This window comes from Dendrobates tinctorius, unplaced genomic scaffold (assembly GCF_039654945.1).
Source record: "Dendrobates tinctorius isolate UK_male_01 unplaced genomic scaffold, ASM3965494v1 ptg000039l, whole genome shotgun sequence".
Lineage (NCBI taxonomy): Eukaryota > Metazoa > Chordata > Amphibia > Anura > Dendrobatidae > Dendrobates > Dendrobates tinctorius.
In genome coordinates, this window is record NW_027361707.1 from 38,423,481 (window position 1) to 38,442,621 (window position 19,141).

Sequence of the window (19,141 nt, forward strand, 5' to 3'; positions counted from 1 at the left end):
CAAAAATAACATAATTGGCCTCCACAAAAGAAATGAAATAAAAAGTGCAAAAAAAAAAAAGCAAAAATATTTATACTTACACGCTGGTGACCGCCGCGTTGCTGTCGCCGACGACCCTGGGAGGCACTGCGAGGACCTCTTGACCGAGCACCAGATTGGGAAGACTAGAGAAGAAAACAAAAAATGTTATTTCTTAGGATGTAGGCATTTGTTTGCTGTGTGTGGTCTGCAGAACATTGTTTTCTATGTGTTGTGTGTAGTGTGATGTTGTGTTTCTGCGTTTGATGCCAAAAACTTACCAATTGTGAGCCCACTCCAGGTGTCTGTCCACCCCTTCCTTCTTTTTCTGGGAGCTCCTCTTCAGCTTGTGATTCCTGTTTTGAAATAAAAGGCAATGAATACACATATATTCCAGAGATGATGGATTTTGGAAATAAAAACTTACCGTCAAACGCTGACGATGAGAGGGAGGGCTCCCAGAAGAAGATGTGCTGTCTTCCTGCTGGCCAGACTCCATGGCTGTGGGTGGTGTTGCTGCTGCCAGTGCTGCTGCTGCAACTCTTGGGCGGCTGTTGAATAAAGAGAAACAAAGGGCCAATGAATATCTTGATATTCCATGGCCCTAGTTTGGAGGAATGGGGGATTTGATAATTACCGTCTCTCATCTGCTGCTGGACTCCCCTCCTCAGCATGTTCCATTTGCTGCTCCATTTGGCGTGGTGGTGGTGCTGATGGTGCTGCTGCAGTGGTCTCCTGCCTTCTCCTGCGCCTGGTTGCTGTCTTGGGTGGCATGTTGGGTGTGGCTGAGGGTCCCACTGTCTTGCTTTTATATATGTGTCTTGTGGGCAGAGCTACTGAGCATGCTCAGACCAAAAAAAACGAATCCGGCGCATTGCGGCGCTCATAGGCTTTCATTGTGTGAAAAAGCCGGATGCGCCGGATCCGGCGTGTCCGGCTTTTTCGCCGGAGACAAAAAACGTTACAGTAGCCGTTTTTCCAGACGCCGGATTGAGACACATTGCCAAATCCGGCGAAAACCGGATGAAACGCATGGCCATCCGGCGCGATCCGGCGCAAATGCAAGTCAATGGGGGGAAACCGGATCCGGCATTGCATTTCGCCGAATCCGGTTTTTGTCAAAAGCGTCGGATCGCGCCTGACAGCGAAAACCTGATGTGTGAAAGAGGCCTTAGTGTTTTTTTGTGCAGCGCATCGTGCCCAATACAAACGCATACAAAAAACGCATGATGTGTTTTTGCATGCGTTTGCGTTTTTTTTGCGCATTCGTTCTCTAGGGGTTAAAACCAGTTTCTACACATATTTACCCCAAAAACGCATGCGCACGAAAACACAGACGAGCGCATGTCCATGCACACACCTGCATTCCCATAGACTGTAATGCGTTATTTTGTCACATTCTGTGCGCATGCGTGTTTTTACGCCTTTCAGCAGACCAAAAAATGCAACAGGTTGCGTCGGGCGCGCCTAGGCGCACACGGCGAAAAAACACGTGTGCACGAAAATGCGTATGAACGCGTGCAAACGCAAGACCATGCGCGCGCCATGTTAAACATAGGTAGGCATGCCCATGGACACGCACGTTGTGCTGCGCAAAAAATGCTAATGTAAAACCAGCCTAAAGTGGACTGACCCTGCCAATGTGTGAGAGGTCAGCAGTGAGTCCGTGTACGGGGGTCTATGACAGGTCAGACACCTGTTTAAAAGCATCAACCCTTTTGTTCTCCATGGAGATGAGCTGACGCTGGAGGAGTCCGACAGCGGCCCCCCCATAGAGAACACAGGAACACTCGGCCATGTAGTGAGGGGTCTGGTGCCTTAGCAGTCAGCCGGACATCTATTGCGTGTGGGGGCTTTACCTGCCCTGACTTCTGACTGTTTGTTGCTTTCCCACCCAGCGGGCTGTAGGCACATGCAGGATTTGGAGATTGCACATGTTGACGTTGACCCCTGCAGAGACGCTCAGGCCGCGGCAGAAGGGGCCGTTCTGGGGTTATATGAATATGATGAGCTTAAGGCCAAAAAGAAGAAAAAAGTCTCAACAATGCCGTATGGAAGGTAGAGTTTATTTTATTCCACTATATAGCGCCATTAATTCCGCAGCACTTTACAGACATCATCCCTGTCCCCAATGGGGATCACAATCTAGATTCCATATCAGTCTGTCTTTGGAGTGTGGGAGGAAACCCACAAAAACACTGGGAGAACATGCAAGCTCCTTACAGATGTTATTGGCGGGATTCAACCCAGGACCCCAGTGCTGCAAAGCAAGTGTTACACACTGAGCCACAGAAACCTTTCCTGCAAAGGCTCAGTAAGCTCTTCACATCTACAGTGCCTTGCAAAAGTATTCGGCCCCCTGGAACTTTTCAACCTTTTCCCACATATCATGCTTCAAACATAAAGATATCAAATGTAAATTTTTGATGAAGAATCAACAACAAGTGGAACACAATTGTGAAGTTGAATGAAATTTATTGGTTATTTTGAATTTGTGGAAATTCAAAAACTGAAAAGTGGGGCGTGCAATATTATTCAGCCCCTTTACTTTCAGTGCAGCAAACTAACTCCAGAAGTTCATTGTGGATCTCTGAGTGATCCAATGTTGTCCTAAATGACTAATGATGATAAATATAATCCACCTGTGTGTAATCAAGTCTCCGTATAAATGCACCTGCTCTGTGATAGTCTCAGGGTTCTGTTTGAAGCACAGAGAGCATCATGAAGACCAAGGAACACAACAGGCAGGTCCGTGATACTGTTGTGGAGAAGTTTAAAGCCGGATTTGGATACAAAATGATTTTAAAAACTTTAAACATCCCAAGGAGCCCTGTGCAAGCGATCATATTGAAATGGAAGGAGTATCATACCACTGCAAATCTACCAAGACCCGACTGTCTCTCTAGACTTTCATCTCATACAAGGAGAAGACGGATCAGAGATGCAGCCAAGAGGCCCATGATCACTCTGGATGAACTGCAGAGATCTACAGCTGAGGTAGGACAGTCTGTCCATAGGACAACAGTCGTACACTGCATAAATCTGGCCTTTATGGAAGAGTAGCAAGAAAGCCATTTATCAAAGATATCCATAAAGAGTGTCATTTAAAGTTTGCAACAAGCCACCTGGGAGACACACCAAACATGTGGAAGAAGGTGCTCTGGTCAGATGAAACCAAAATCGAACTTTTTTGCAACAATGGCAAACGATATGTTTGGCGTAAAGGCAACACAGCTCATCACCCTGAACACACCATCCCCACTGCCAAACATAGTGGTGGCAGCATCATGGTTTGGGCCTGCTTTTCTTCAGCAGGGACAGGGAGGAAGGTTAAAATTGATGGGAAGATGGATGGAGCCAAACATAGGACCATTCTTGAAGAAAACCTGTTTGAGTCTGCAAAAGACCTTAGACTGGGATGGGAGATTTGTCTTCCAACAAGACAATGATCCCAAACATAAAGCAAAATCTACAATGGAATGGTTCACAAATAATCGTATCCAGGTGTTAGAATGGCCAAGTCACAGTCCAGACCTGAATCCAATCGAGAATCTGTGGAAAGAGCTGAAAACTGCTGTTCACAAACGATCTCCATCAAACCTCACTGAGCTCGAGCTGTTTGCCAAGGAAGAATGGGCAAGAATTTCAGTCTTTCGATGTACAAAACTGATAGAGACATACCCCAAGCGAGTTGCAGCTGTAATCGCAGCAAAAGGTGGCGCAACAAAGTGTTACATTAAAGGGGCCGAATAATATTGCACGCCCCACTTTTCAGTTTTTGAATTTCCACAAAAATTTAAAATAACCAATACATTTCATTCAACTTCACAATTGTGTCCCACTTGTTGTTGTTTCTTCACCAAAAATTTACATTTGGTATCTTTATGTTTGAAGTATGATATGTGGGAAAAGGCTGAAAAGTTCCAGGGGGCCGAATACTTTCGCAAGGCACTGTATGTTCTCTGGGCGCTCAACACTGCGAGTCAAGTGCAGGAACATCATAATTGTGCTGCAACGTCTGTGCCGCTATAGGAAAAGCACCGGATTAACTGTACCCCACATGGAATGACACTTTTATAGCATTTTGCATAATGTTTCCCAAGACGTTTGCAGTAAACGTGTTCCAGAATTAGCTGCATTGTCGAAAATCTATATATATTTATCACAGTATTAAAAGGGAATCCATCAGCAGGTTTTGGTATGTAATCTGAGAGCAGCATACTATAGGGACTGATTCCGGCGATGTGTCACTTGATCAGCTGCTTGCTGTAGTTTCAATACAATCATTGTTTTATCAGCAAAGAGATGATCATTGGAGGACTGGATGTAGCGTGCCAGGCAGTCCAGCTAATCTATGTAACCTCCACCACTGATTGGCAGCTTTTTGCCTATACACAGTAAGTTGCCAGTCAGGGATGTGGGTGGGATTATACACAGCTCAGGGTTCACAGCGCTATTACATCTGCAGCAGAGACCAGGGATTTTATGAGGTAGTATGCTTATCATATCTTATAAATAAGATATCTAGTACTTCACACGCCTCCTGAGGAAGTACTGGATGAAACGTACGTTGGGGCGGTGGGAACGCTTTAACAAGTAGGACCTTTTATGTAAGTAATGCTTCCATGCTGTAAGCTATTTGGCTTGAACTGTTGGATGTTTTGCCCCTTGTACCGTTGTCTATGCTGCTTTATAAGATACAGTTAGGTCCATATATATTTGGACAGAGACAATATTTTTCTAATTTTGGTTCTAGACATTACCACAATGAATTTCAAACAAAACAATTCAGATGCAGTTGAAGTTCAGACTTTCAGCTTTCATTTGAGGGTATCCACATTAAAATTGGATGAAGGGTTTAGGAGTTTCAGCTCCTTAACATGTGCCACCCTGTTTTTAAAGGGACCAAAAGTAATTGGACAGAATAAATAATTGTAAATAAAATGTTCATTTCTAGTACTTGGTTGAAAACCCTTTGTTGGCAATGACTGCCTGAAGTCTTGAACTCATGGACATCACCAGACGCTGTGTTTCCTCCTCTTTGAGGCTCTGCCAGGCCTTCACTGCGGTGGTTTTCAGTTGCTGTTTGCTTGTGGGCCTTTCTGTCTGAAGTTTAGTCTTTAACAAGTGAAATGCATGCGAAATTGGGTTGAGATCAGGTGACTGACTTGGCCATTCAAGAATATTTCACTTCTTTGCTTTAATAAACTCCTGGGTTGCTTTGGCTTTATGTTTTGGGTCATTGTCCATCTGTAGTATGAAACGACGACCAATCAGTTTGGCTGCATTTGGCTGGATCTGAGCACACAGTATGGCTCTGAATACCTCAGAATTCATTCGGCTGCTTCTGTCCTGTGTCACATCATCAATAAACACTAGTGACCCAGTGCCACTGGCAGCCATGCATGCCCAAGCCATCACACTGCCTCCGCCGTGTTTTACAGATGATGTGGCATGCTTTGGATCATGAGCTGTACCACGCCTTCGCCATACTTTTCTCTTTCCATCATTCTGGTAGAGGTTGATCTTGTTTTCATCTGTCCAAAGAATGTTCTTCCAGAACTGTGCTGGCTTTTTTAGATGTTTTTTTAGCAAAGTCCAGTCTAGCCTTTTTATTCTTGATGCTTATGAGTGGCTTGCACCGTGCAGTGAACCCTCTGTATTTACTTTCATGCAGTCTTCTCTTTATGGTAGATTTGGATATTGATACGCCTACCTCCTGGAGAGTGTTGGTCACTTGGTTGGCTGTTGTGAAGGGGTTTCTCTTCACCATGGAGATTATTCTGCGATCATCCACCACTGTTGTCTTCCATGGCGCCCAGGTCTTTTTGCATTGATGAGTTCACCAGTGCTTTCTTTCTTTCTCAGGATGTACCAAACTGTAGATTTTGCCACTCCTAATGTTGTAGCAATTTCTCGGATGGGTTTTTTCTGTTTTTGCAGCTTAAGGATGGCTTGTTTCACCTGCATGGAGAGCTCCTTTGACCGCTGTTTCCTTCACAGCAAAACCTTCCAAATGCAAGCACCACACCTCAAATCAACTCCAGGCCTTTTATCTGCTTAATTGAGAATGACATAATGAAGGGATTGCCCACAAATGTCCATGAAATAGCCTTGGAGTCAATTGTCCAATTTCTTTTGGTCCCTTTGAAAACAGGGTGGCACATGTTAAGGAGCTGAAACTCCTAAACCCTTCATCCAATTTTAATGTGGATACCCTCAAATGAAAGCTGAAAGTCTGAACTTCAACTGCATCTGAATTGTTTTGTTTAAAATTCATTGTGGTAATGTCTAGAACCAAAACTAGAAAAATGTTGTCTCTGTCCAAATATATATGGACCTAACTGTATGATAAGCGTACTACCTCATGTCACCGGTACTTTATAGCGTCCCCACTATTGACTGTCCAGTAGTTCCTTTGTTCTTCTTTTGTTGTGTCAATTTTAACATGTATAATAATAATAATAATAATAATAATAATAATAAATAATAAACATTTTAAGGCTGGGTGCCCACGTTGCATTTTTGTATGCGTTTCCCCAGCGTTTGTGCCGGCTCAGACGCTGCAGAAATGCTTACAAGATGCTTCTAATTCATTTGCATGCATTTTTGGCTTTTTGTGCCAATGCATGCGTTTTTAACCGCTCAGGAATCGCTTAGCAGCTAAAAACGCAGCATGCTCATTAATTCCCGCATTGCTCAGCGTTTTTAGCCATCCCCAATGATCCCAGAAATCGCGTGTCAAAAAAACACGTCAAAAACGCGTCAAATCGCGGAAAAAGACGCGCGTTTTCTGGGAAAGGGGATCCTTTTCCTGAGCGTTTAAAAACGCTAGCGTGGGCACATAGCCTAAAAGTATATACTCCTTGGTTATTTTCCCGTATTTTTGTTTTTTGTTTTTTGTGTGTGCGCAAATGTGATAACATTCAGCAAAATTGTCACATTATTGTACATATGGCACAAATATTGGGATAACAATATAATAAGTATACATTGGAAATCGTCCTAATGTAAAAATAAGGAAATATTGGTGGCAGATTAGTACTTCAGTTGTATAGTATTAGTGGTGATGTGGAGAATGCGGTTGCAATCTTACTCTTACACAGGTACATCTTTTGTTATTGTATCTTTTTTTTTTTCCTTCCCTTTTTTTGCGTATTTGCTGCATATTAGAAAATCTGTGGACGGCTTCCATAAAGTTGGAAAAAAAATCATCTTTGTATCTAGCCTGCAGTGTGTTTACCCAGAATGATTTGTTCTATTTAGTGAAGAACTAGATGCCTGGCAAAAAGGAGTTTCCTACGCGAAGGGGCAGAACTTGGCTCGTTACTTGATGGAATCTCCAGCGAATTATGTGACTCCGTCAAAGTTTGCTGAGATAATTCAACAAAAGACTGGAGCATTGGGGGACGGGGTTAAGGTGCTCACTAGGTAAGACTGCGGACATATCTGCTGTAAATATTGCAGAAAGGATGAGATGTGAGATGAAGTGTTTCGCAAGAAATGCTTCTTCCAGGGGATATTCTAAATGTATTAATACAACCACCCCATCATTCTCTGCAGTATACCTTTCTTGTATGTATTTTATGTTTTGAGTTTTTTCTTTTTTGGGCTTTTTTTGTGCAATTTAGAACTCTTGTAACTAGGACTGAATTTTGGTTATTTGAATACATACAATGTTGCATTTTTTTTAACCAGTAGACTATAGTTACAGCGACTGTATGCCATGCAGTGATATGCTTCCACTTTGGTTTCCTAGATCAAAGTCCTGGATAGAAGAGCAACAAATGGGAGCGTTTTTAAGTGTGGCCAAAGGATCTGATGAGCCGCCGGTGTTCCTGGAAATCCATTATACTGGCAGCCGTGATCCTAACGAGCCTCCTCTTGTGTTTGTGGGGAAAGGAGTTACTTTTGACAGGTCAGAGACACATCACGTACGGTATGACATTGGGTTGCACAACCTTTGAAAACACTTGCTGACTACTATTGGACAGTATGGAGGTTTTTTTACTTGTGTGTACCTAGATGATGGAAGCAATGTATTACTACTAGCACAGTCCCTGCCCCGGGCAGCAACTATCAGCTGGGCGCACATCCTCCTGATGAATATGTGCAGACTAAAACTACAGAGCATTTTGTGCCTTGTTGAAAGTACCACTGACCCCAAAATGTCTCTTTTTCTAAGTGGTGGGATTTCCTTGAAGCCATCATCTGGAATGGATGCAATGAGAGCGGATATGGGTGGTGCAGCGACGGTCTGTTCTGCCATCTTGACTGCTGCGACTCTCAAATTACCCATTAACCTCATTGGTAAGTAAGTGTGGTTATCCCCAAAAATTATCAGATGCACTTTTTAGTAAGAAAAACTTACTACTAAAAAGTGTGTGTCTTAAATTCCGGAGGAAGCTTCCTGTGATGGAGGAGAACGCAAACTCTAGTGGTTCACGAGCGACCCCGTACAAAGAACTGGCTCTGTGAACGAAGAGAGCCAGCATCCCAGTGAGGGCCACCTGAAGTCTCTGAATGGCTCTCACTGGGGGTAAAATTACAGTGTTTGGTGGCTGAAACCCTGCCAGCAGTTGTATTGGTTGGCTACACGTTTGCGGGGTTTCGGCAGTATAAAGTCCATTTTAAATGTGTGTATGTGTCCTCTAGGGTGATCTCACATTTAATTGGGATCCAAAGGAGCCCTGCTCTCTTTGAGCGAAGCCAAATTATCCAGGTCACCCGAAATAGTCAGACTGCCCATTACTAGACACCGCATCCTTTCCAATCACTGTGTGTCTATAAATGTGCAAATGTAGCGAGCAGTGTGCATCTATAAATGTGCAAATGTAGCAGAGCTGTGTGCATCTATAAATGTGCAAATGTAGCGAGCAGTGTGCATCTATAAATGTGCAAATGTAGCAGAGCTGTGTGCATCTATAAATGTGGAAATGTAGCAGAGCTGTGTGCATCTATAAATGTGCAAATGTAGCGAGCAGTGTGCATCTATAAATGTGCAAATGTAGCAGAGCTGTGTGCATCTATAAATGTGGAAATGTAGCAGAGCTGTGTGCATCTATAAATGTGGAAATGTAGCAGAGCTGTGTGCATCTATAAATGTGCAAATGTAGCAGAGCTGTGTGCATCTATAAATGTGGAAATGTAGCAGAGCTGTGTGCATCTATAAATGTGGAAATGTAGCAGAGCTGTGTGCATCTATAAATGTGCAAATGTAGCAGAGCTGTGTGCATCTATAAATGTGCCCATGTAGCAGAGCTGTGTGCAACTATAAATGTGGAAATGTAGCAGAGCTGTGTGCAACTATAAATGTGCAAATGTAGTGAGCTGTGTGCATCTATAAATGTGCAAATGTAGCAGAGCTGTGTGCAACTATAAATGTGCAAATGTAGCAGAGCTGTGTGCAACTATAAATGTGCAAATGTAGCAGAGCTGTGTGCAACTATAAATGTGGAAATGTAGCAGAACTGTGTGCAACTATAAATGTGCAAATGTAGTGAGCTGTGTGCATCAATAAATGAGCAAATGTAGCAGAGCTGTGTGCAACTATAAATGTGGAAATGTAGCAGAGCTGTGTGCAACTATAAATGTGCAAATGTAGCGAGCTGTGTGCATCTATAAATGTGATACGGCACAGACTTGAAAATCCACCAATAATAGAAAACAGCAAAAGAGCAAAAAGGTTTACCCGTCCAGGCATCCAGACAAATGCAGTCAGGATGCAGTGGACCCATATAATTAAGATGGCCAAAATATCAGCTTAGGATTTAGTGTTGGGTACCCGTAAACGTGGAGATTTTTGACGCAGGTTACGGGCTCGCGTATTTTGGCCAAAATGTCAGCCAATGCTCCACATTTTTTAATGTGTTTTTTGCACTTTTTATTCAGGGTGCACTTGGGCCCATTTGGTCTTGTAAACTGCGGTGTCTGTTCACATGGCATGCATTTTGATAGCGCTGGGCCAGCCCGCCTGAGCTCATAGAAGGGTGTCTCTACTAGGCTGGCCTGGATGCTGTGCATGGCCATAGTGTGAACAGCGCCGCATACAAGTGTTTTGTTGTGCATTAACATACCAGGCAACCGCCCCCTCCATGTATTGGTAGGCTGCGAGCGGTTGTTTCATCGGTATTCTTGCACCTGTGTTGCCATCTTAACCCGTTCACGACCCATGACGCCTACGTAGGCGTCATGAAAAGTCGTGCCCAAACGACCTATGACGCCTACGTATGCGTCATGCTATAAATAGCCCCCCTGCGGGTCGGGTGACTGGGGTCACTGAAAGGTCACCCGACCCGCACACAGAGGACACTCTACGGTTAATCCCAGGGGGCGTGGCTTAACCCCCACGTGCCTACGATCGCTCTGATTGGCTGTTAAAAGTGAAACAGCCAATCAGCGATTTGTAATATTTCACCAATGAAATTTGGTGAAATATTACAATCCAGCCATGGCCGATGCTGCAATAGCATCGGACATGGCTAGACACCGACACCCGACCCCCCCCACACCGACTGACCCCGGTCACCCGACCCGCAGGGGGGCTATTTATAGCATGACGCCTACGTAGGCATCATAGGTCGTTTGGGCACGACTTTTCATGACGCCTACGTAGGCGTCATGGGTCGTGAAGGGGTTAAGATGGCAACACAGGTGCAAGAATACCGATGAAACAACCGGTTGCCGCCGCCGTCATCATCTGCTCCCCCTCCCCTTCCTATCGCTCCCTCCCACCTTCCGATCCCCCCTGGGACCTCCGATGGTGCTCCCGGTGTCCCGCCGTGGCTCCCAGCGGCCCGCCATCTTGGAAAATGGCGGGCGCATGCGCAGTGCGCCTGCCATTGTCCAAGATGGCGGCGCCCATGAATTTGCCGGCTGCCCGTTCATTTTTCATTTTGATCACTGTGATACACTCTCACAGTGATCAAAATGAAAAAAAAGTAAATACACCCCCCTTTTATCACCCCCATAGCCAGGCGCAAATAATAAAATAAAAAAAATATTTTTTTTTTCCATTTAGGGTTCGAACTAGGGTTAGGGTTGTAATTAGGGTTATAGTTAGGGCTAGAATTAGGGTTAGGGCTAGAATTAGGGTTAGGGTTGGAATTAGGGTTATGGTTAGGACTAGGGTTAGGGTTGGAATTAGGGTTAAAATTAGGGTTAGGGTTGGAATTAGGGTTAGGGCTGGGATTAGGATTAGGCTTGTAGTTAGGGTTAGAGTTGGGATTAGGGTTAGGGGTGTGTTGGCGTTAGGGTTGTGGTTAGGGTTATGGTTGGGATTAGGGTTAGGGGTGTGTTGGGGTTAGAGTTGGAGTTAGAATTGAGGGGTTTCCACTGTTTAGGCACATCATGGGGTCTCCGAACGCGACATGGCGCCACGATTTATTCCAGCCAATTTTGCGTTCAAAATGTCAAACAGCGCTCTCTCCATTCCGAGCCCCGACGTGTGCCCAAACAGTTGTTTACCCCCCACATATGGGTATCAGCGTACTCAGGAAAAATTGCACAACAACTTTGGGGGTCTAATTTCTCCTGTTACCCTTGGGAAAATAAGAAATTGGGGGCTAAAAAAATGATTTTTTATTTTCACGGCTCTGAGTTATAAACTTCGGTGAAGCATTTGGGGGTTCAAAGTGCTCACCACACATCTAGATAAGTTCCTTGGGTGGTCTAGTTTCCAAAATGGGGTCACTTGTGGGGGGTTTCCACTGTTTAGGCACATCAGAGGCTCTGCAAACGTAACATGATGCCCGCAGACTATTCCATCAAGTCAGTATTTCAAAACGTCACTACTTCCCTTCCAAGCCCCGACATGTGCCCAAACAGTGGTCCCTCCCCACATATTGGGTACCAGCGTACTCAGGACAAACCGGACAACAACTTTTGGTGTCCAATTTCTCCTGTTACTATTGTGAAAATAAAAAATAGCGGGCTAAAAAATCAAATCAAAAAATCAAAAAAATTTTGAGGAAAAAAAAATATTTTTATTTACACAGCTCTGCGTTATACACTTCTGTAAAGCACCTGGGGGGTTCAAAGTGCTCACTATGCATCTAGATAACTTCCTTAGGGGGTCTAGTTTCCAAAATGGGGTGATTTGTGGGGGAGCTCCAAAGTGTAGGCAGACAGGGCCTCTCCAAACACGACATGGTGTCCGCTAACGATTGGAGCTAATTTTCCATTCAAAAAGTCAAATGGCGCTCCTTCCCTTCTGAGCCCTGCCGTGCGCCCAAACAGTGGTTCCCCCCCCCACATATGGGGTGCCAGCGTACTCAGGACAAACTGAACAGCAACTTTAGGGGTCCAATTTATCCTGTTACCCTTGTGAAAATAAAAAATATCGGGCTAAAAAAATCATTTTGAGGAAAAAAAAATGATTTTTTATTTTCATGGCTCTGCGTTTATAAACTTCTGTGAAGCACTTGGGGGTTCAAAGTGCTCACTACACATCTAGATAAGCTCCTTGGGGGTCTAGTTTCCAAAAGGGGGCATAATAGATGGCCATCTTGACTGGGGGCATAATAGATGGCAAACAGAAAAATATGATATCTAACATAGTATTTGACCAAAAAAGAGCGCCAAATGTTTTACCAGTATCTAGTGCATCACATAGCGACTATATTAGGCACCATGGATAAGTATCCAATAGCATAGGTGGATAAGGTAACCGCACATGCGCAAATGACCATAAAAAATTTATATACGGCCATCAAAGATGGAAACACACCTAATAGTAAGCGTAAAAAATACCAATGTATTTATATGAAAATTTATAGATTGTTACAAAGCATAAAAAATGATTAAACACAAGGGTTATAAGGATATAGGGTAACCCAATGTATTCCAGTCCTATACAGGTTTATGACAACAATATATATACCCCATGCATTAGTTTAGTCAAAAATTATAGCCATAAAAATGTACATAGTCCTATTATAATCTAAATGGAATAAGTTAGCCCAAAAATAATGCTATTACAATGAAATATAAAGAATAATCTCTATCAGCCGCATTATTATGCATTGCCCCCATATATATAACTACATATGCTTGTAAATAGAGGTGTATACAGCCATATATCAATGATCACCACATAGAAGTCCACCCATAAAAAATGGAAAAAAAATGGGCAACAAAGAGAACACATCTTCATCTTCTTGTATAGGAGAATGTTGATATATTCATAGAAGAGACGATCATATTTATCCAAAGCCTCCAGAAGATATTTCGGACCCAGACAACCCAACCAAAAAGATGCCAAATCTAAAAGACTAAAATAAAACAAAGTTAAAAAAGTTAAAAAAGACACAACAAATGTCACTCCAGAAGTGTAACAGTACCACAACGGGGGAATAGGTGGAGGAGAAGAGGGAAAGATAAATGGAAAACTCACAAAAATGGAACGAATGAAAGACATTCGTTAAGGCCATATGGATGGACTGTTTTCAATTTCCAAATCCATTTAGCTTCTAATTGACTCAATCTTTTAGAGAGACCCCCACCTCGAATATCAATTTTCAGGGCCTCAATGCCCCATACCATAAGTGAGGTGGAATCACAGCCATGGTGCTCCTTGAAATGTCTAGGTATAGTCCTCAGGGTGGAAGCATCCGTGTGGCCACGAGCCGCCTGAATCCCCAACACGTGCTCCCTGACTCGGACCTTGAATTGTCGCGTAGTAAGGCCTACATAAATAAGGCCACAGGGACACGTAGCATAGTATACGACATACCTAGTCGTACAGGTAATGCGTTGTCTAATACTGAAGACCTGATCTCCACTCGAATTGTTAAATTCAGTACACCGCATAATGTTGGGGCAGGCGACACAGTGGCCACACGGATAACAACCAACCCCGGGAATGTGACCATCCAGAAAGGTAGTTTTAGAGCCCACAGCGTAGTGGCTCATAACCAGATGATCCCTTAAGTTTCTAGACCGTCGGAACGCCATGGCTGGTCTCTCTGTTGTGATCCTGTTAATGACCGGGTCAATGCGGAGGATAGGCCATGCTTTATCAAGGGCAGAACGAACAGCCTCTGATCTAGAGCTAAAAGTAGTAATAAACCTAACAGTTTGGTTACCCCTAGATGTATTGGACATCCCTGATCTATATAATAAATCCTGCCTAGTAGCATGCTTAGCTCGATTGAAAGCAATTTTGATGGATCTCCGGCTATATCCACGTTCTAGAAATCGTTGACGAAGCTCATCCGCCCGATGAAAGAATGTCTCATCTGTAGAACAGATACGGCGCAGTCGTAAAAATTGACCGATGGGTACCGCCTTAATGACATGTCTTGGATGTGCGGATGAGGCGTGCAGCAAGGAATTTGTCGCGGTAATCTTTCTAAATATGTCTGTTTGCACCATCCCATAGGGGTCCCTCCTTACGGTAACGTCCAAAAAGTCCAATTCATTAGCATCAGATGTAAACGTAAGTATAATATTACGGTCATTGCTGTTCAATTTTGAGATAAGCTGCGCAAGGTCGACGGAGCTGCCTTGCCAGATGAAGAATATATCATCAATGTACCGCGTCCAAAGGGGGACACGGCACATTGACGCATCCTCATCTGACAAAAAGAGGTCCCTCTCCCACAGCCCCAGGAATAGGCCAGCATAGGTGGGCGCAAAGGCCGCACCCATGGCGGTCCCCTGGAGCTGGAGGTAGAAGGACCCCTTGAACACAAAAAAATTGTGCGTGAGGGTGAACTCTAATAGTTCCAGCAGAAGGTCCCTAAGCCTGGGAGCCAAAGGAGAAGTCTCCAAAAAGAATTTCACGGCTCTCAGGCCATCCGAATGTCTGATGTTAGTATATAGGGACTCCACATCTGCTGAAACTAGAAGAGTGTCACCCTCAAGGCAGAGTCTGTTGACCCTGCGCAGCAGATCCCCAGTGTCACGGAGGAAGGAAGGGAGGCTCATAACAAGAGGTTGCAGGTGGTAATCTATCCATTTGTTTATATTTTCCAGAAAGTTGCCACGTCCCGACACTATAGGTCGTCCGGGTGGCACCGAGGAGCTCTTATGTATCTTAGGGAGCAGATACAGAGTTGGGATCTTGGGTTCAGGAACCATTAATGCTGAAAATAATGGTTTGGTGATAACGCCATCCCGTAGAGATCTTTTCAGAATTGTTTCCAGCTGAGATAAGTATGAGAGGGGGTTATAGGTCAATTTTCTATAACAGGTCTACCTCCAGCTCCAGGGGACCGCCATGGGTGCGGCCTTTGCGCCCACCTATGCTGGCCTATTCCTGGGGCTGTGGGAGAGGGACCTCTTTTTGTCAGATGAGGATGTGTCAATGTGCCGTGTCCCCCTTTGGACGCGGTACATTGATGATATATTCTTCATCTGGCAAGGCAGCTCCGTCGACCTTGCGCAGCTTATCTCAAAATTGAACAACAATGACCGTAATATTATACTTACGTTCACATCTGATGCTAATGAATTGGACTTTTTGGACGTTACCGTAAGGAGGGACCCCTATGGGATGGTGCAAACAGACATATTTAGAAAGATTACCGCGACAAATTCCTTGCTGCACGCCTCATCCGCACATCCGAGACATGTCATTAAGGTGGTACCCATCGGTCAATTTTTACGACTGCGCCGTATCTGTTCTACAGATGAGACATTCTTTCATCGGGCGGATGAGCTTCGTCAACGATTTCTAGAACGTGGATATAGCCGGAGATCCATCAAAATTGCTTTCAATCGAGCTAAGCATGCTACTAGGCAGGATTTATTATATAGATCAGGGATGTCCAATACATCTAGGGGTAACCAAACTGTTAGGTTTATTACTACTTTTAGCTCTAGATCAGAGGCTGTTCGTTCTGCCCTTGATAAAGCATGGCCTATCCTCCGCATTGACCCGGTCATTAACAGGATCACAACAGAGAGACCAGCCATGGCGTTCCGACGGTCTAGAAACTTAAGGGATCATCTGGTTATGAGCCACTACGCTGTGGGCTCTAAAACTACCTTTCTGGATGGTCACATTCCCGGGGTTGGTTGTTATCCGTGTGGCCACTGTGTCGCCTGCCCCAACATTATGCGGTGTACTGAATTTAACAATTCGAGTGGAGATCAGGTCTTCAGTATTAGACAACGCATTACCTGTACGACTAGGTATGTCATATACTATGCTACGTGTCCCTGTGGCCTTATTTATGTAGGCCTTACTACGCGACAATTCAAGGTCCAAGTCAGGGAGCACGTGTTGGGGATTCAGGCGGCTCGTGGCCACACGGATGCTTCCACCCTGAGGACTATACCTAGACATTTCAAGGAGCACCATGGCTGTGATTCCACCTCACTTATGGTATGGGGCATTGAGGCCCTGAAAATTGATATTCGAGGTGGGGGTCTCTCTAAAAGATTGAGTCAATTAGAAGCTAAATGGATTTGGAAATTGAAAACAGTCCATCCATATGGCCTTAACGAATGTCTTTCATTCGTTCCATTTTTGTGAGTTTTCCTTTTATCTTTCCCTCTTCTCCTCCACCTATTCCCCCGTTGTGGTACTGTTACACTTCTGGAGTGACATTTGTTGTGTCTTTTTTAACTTTTTTAACTTTGTTTTATTTTAGTCTTTTAGATTTGGCATCTTTTTGGTTGGGTTGTCTGGGTCCGAAATATCTTCTGGAGGCTTTGGATAAATATGATCGTCTCTTCTATGAATATATCAACATTCTCCTATACAAGAAGATGAAGATGTGTTCTCTTTGTTGCCCATTTTTTTTCCATTTTTTATGGGTGGACTTCTATGTGGTGATCATTGATATATGGCTGTATACACCTCTATTTACAAGCATATGTAGTTATATATATGGGGGCAATGCATAATAATGCGGTTGATAGAGATTATTCTTTATATTTCATTGTAATAGCATTATTTTTGGGCTAACTTATTCCATTTAGATTATAATAGGACTATGTACATTTTTATGGCTATAATTTTTGACTAAACTAATGCATGGGGTATATATATTGTTGTCATAAACCTGTATAGGACTGGAATACGTTGGGTTACCCTATATCCTTATAACCCTCGTGTTTAATCATTTTTGATGCTTTGTAACAATCTATAAATTTTCATATAAATACATTGGTATTTTTTACGCTTACTATTAGGTGTGTTTCCATCTTTGATGGCCGTATATAAATTTTTTATGGTCATTTGCGCATGTGCGGTTACCTTATCCACCTATGCTATTGGATACTTATCCATGGTGCCTAATATAGTCGCTATGTGATGCACTAGATACTGGTAAAACATTTGGCGCTCTTTTTTGGTCAAATACTATGTTAGATATCATATTTTTCTGTTTGCCATCTATTATGCCCCCAGTCAAGATGGCCGCGACCATTTTGTGGCCGTCTGCGCATGCGCGGGTGACGCGCGCCTAACTCCACCCCCATCCGCCCGTGGTCTGGCGTCTGACGTCACGGGGCCCCGTGTATTGTCAGCGCCAGCCCGGACGTGTTGGTGGGTGGGTGGTTGGTCGCTCCCCTGATTGGCGCTCAGGTTTATTTGGACCCCTATTTATAGTACACCCGGTGGCCTTTTATGACACACCCCCTGAGGAAGGAAGCGGTGTAGCTTCCGAAACATACGTTGAGCTGTCTTCCTTGCGCCGGTGGTCCAGTGCCCCCTTAGGTATGAGTATTATGTTTGTATTTTGATCTCTCATAACCCCCTTCTTTGGGGTTGCCTGACGGTCTGGGGATTTTACCCTTTATTTCACTATGACTAGTCGGCTTGTATATACCACTAATGGAGATACATTATACCATATTGATATACCTTAGGGAATCTCTGTACCTCTGTGCGTTCTGCTTGTGTCACTTCTGTCATGCCAATTTTTATCTGTGTCCTTAATAAAGATTCATGTTATTTCTGCCTATTTTGGATGTTTATGCACTGTTTTTTCAGTTGCTTCTTTATAAGAGGTACAGGGAGTGGACTGCTGAGGACTGGGGTAAAGTCATTTTCTCTGATGAATCCCCTTTTCGATTGTTTGGGACATCTGGAAAACGGCTTATTCGGAGAAGACCAGGTGAGCGCTACCACCAGTCTTGTCTCATGCCAACTGTCAAGCATCCTGAAACCATTCATGTGTGGGGTTGCTTCTCAGCCAAGGGAATGGGCTCTCTCTCAGTCTTGCCTAAAAACACAGCCATGAATAAAGAATGGTACCAGAATGTCCTCCAAGAGCAACTTCTCCCAACCGTCCAAGAGCAGTTTGGCGATCAACAATGCCTTTTTCAACATGATGGAGTACCTTGCCATAAAGCAAAGGTGATAACTAAATGACTCAGAGAACAAAACATAGAGATTTTGGGACCATGGCCTGGAAACTCCCCAGATCTTAATCCCATTGAGAACTTGTGGTCAATCAACAAGAGACGGGTGGACAAACAAAAACCTTCAAATTCAGACAAAATAAAAGCATTGATTTTGCAAGAATGGACTGCTCAGTCAGGATTTGATCCAGAAGTTGATTGAGAGCATGCCAGGGAGAATTGCTGAGGTCCTGAAGAAGGGTCAACACTGCAAATATTGACTTGCTGCATTAACTCATTCTAACTGTCAATATAACCTTTTGCTACTCATAATATGACTGCAATTATATTTCTGTATGTGATAAAAACATCTGACAAACACACATAAAAACCAGAGGGCAGCAGATAATGTGAAAATATAATATTTGTGTCATTCTCAAAACTTTTGGCCATGACTGTAGATAAGTTCCTTGGGTGGTCTAGTTTCCAAAATGGGGTCACTTGTGGGGGAGCTCCAATGTTTAGGTACACAGGGGTTCTCCAAACACGACATGGTGTCCACTAACGATTGGAGCTAATTTTCCATTCAAAAAGTCAAATGGCGCTCCTTCCCTTCCGGACCCTGCCGTGCACCGAAACAGTGGTTTATGACCACATGTGAGGTATCCTTGTACTCAGGAGAAATTGCACAACAAATTTTAGGATCCAGTTTATCCCATTGCCCATGTGAAAATGAAAAAACTGAGGCTAAAATAAAATTTTTGTGAAAAGAAAAGTCTTTTTTTTTTTTTTTTTTTTTTTACGGATCAATTTGTGAAGCACCTGGCGG

The 19,141-nt window shown here is 43.7% G+C and overlaps 1 pseudogene; it reads left to right on the forward strand.

Moving 5' to 3' along the window:
- LOC141088522 (cytosol aminopeptidase-like) overlaps nucleotides 1–19,141 on the forward strand; it is a 46,755-nt pseudogene that overhangs the window by 20,505 nt on the left and 7,109 nt on the right.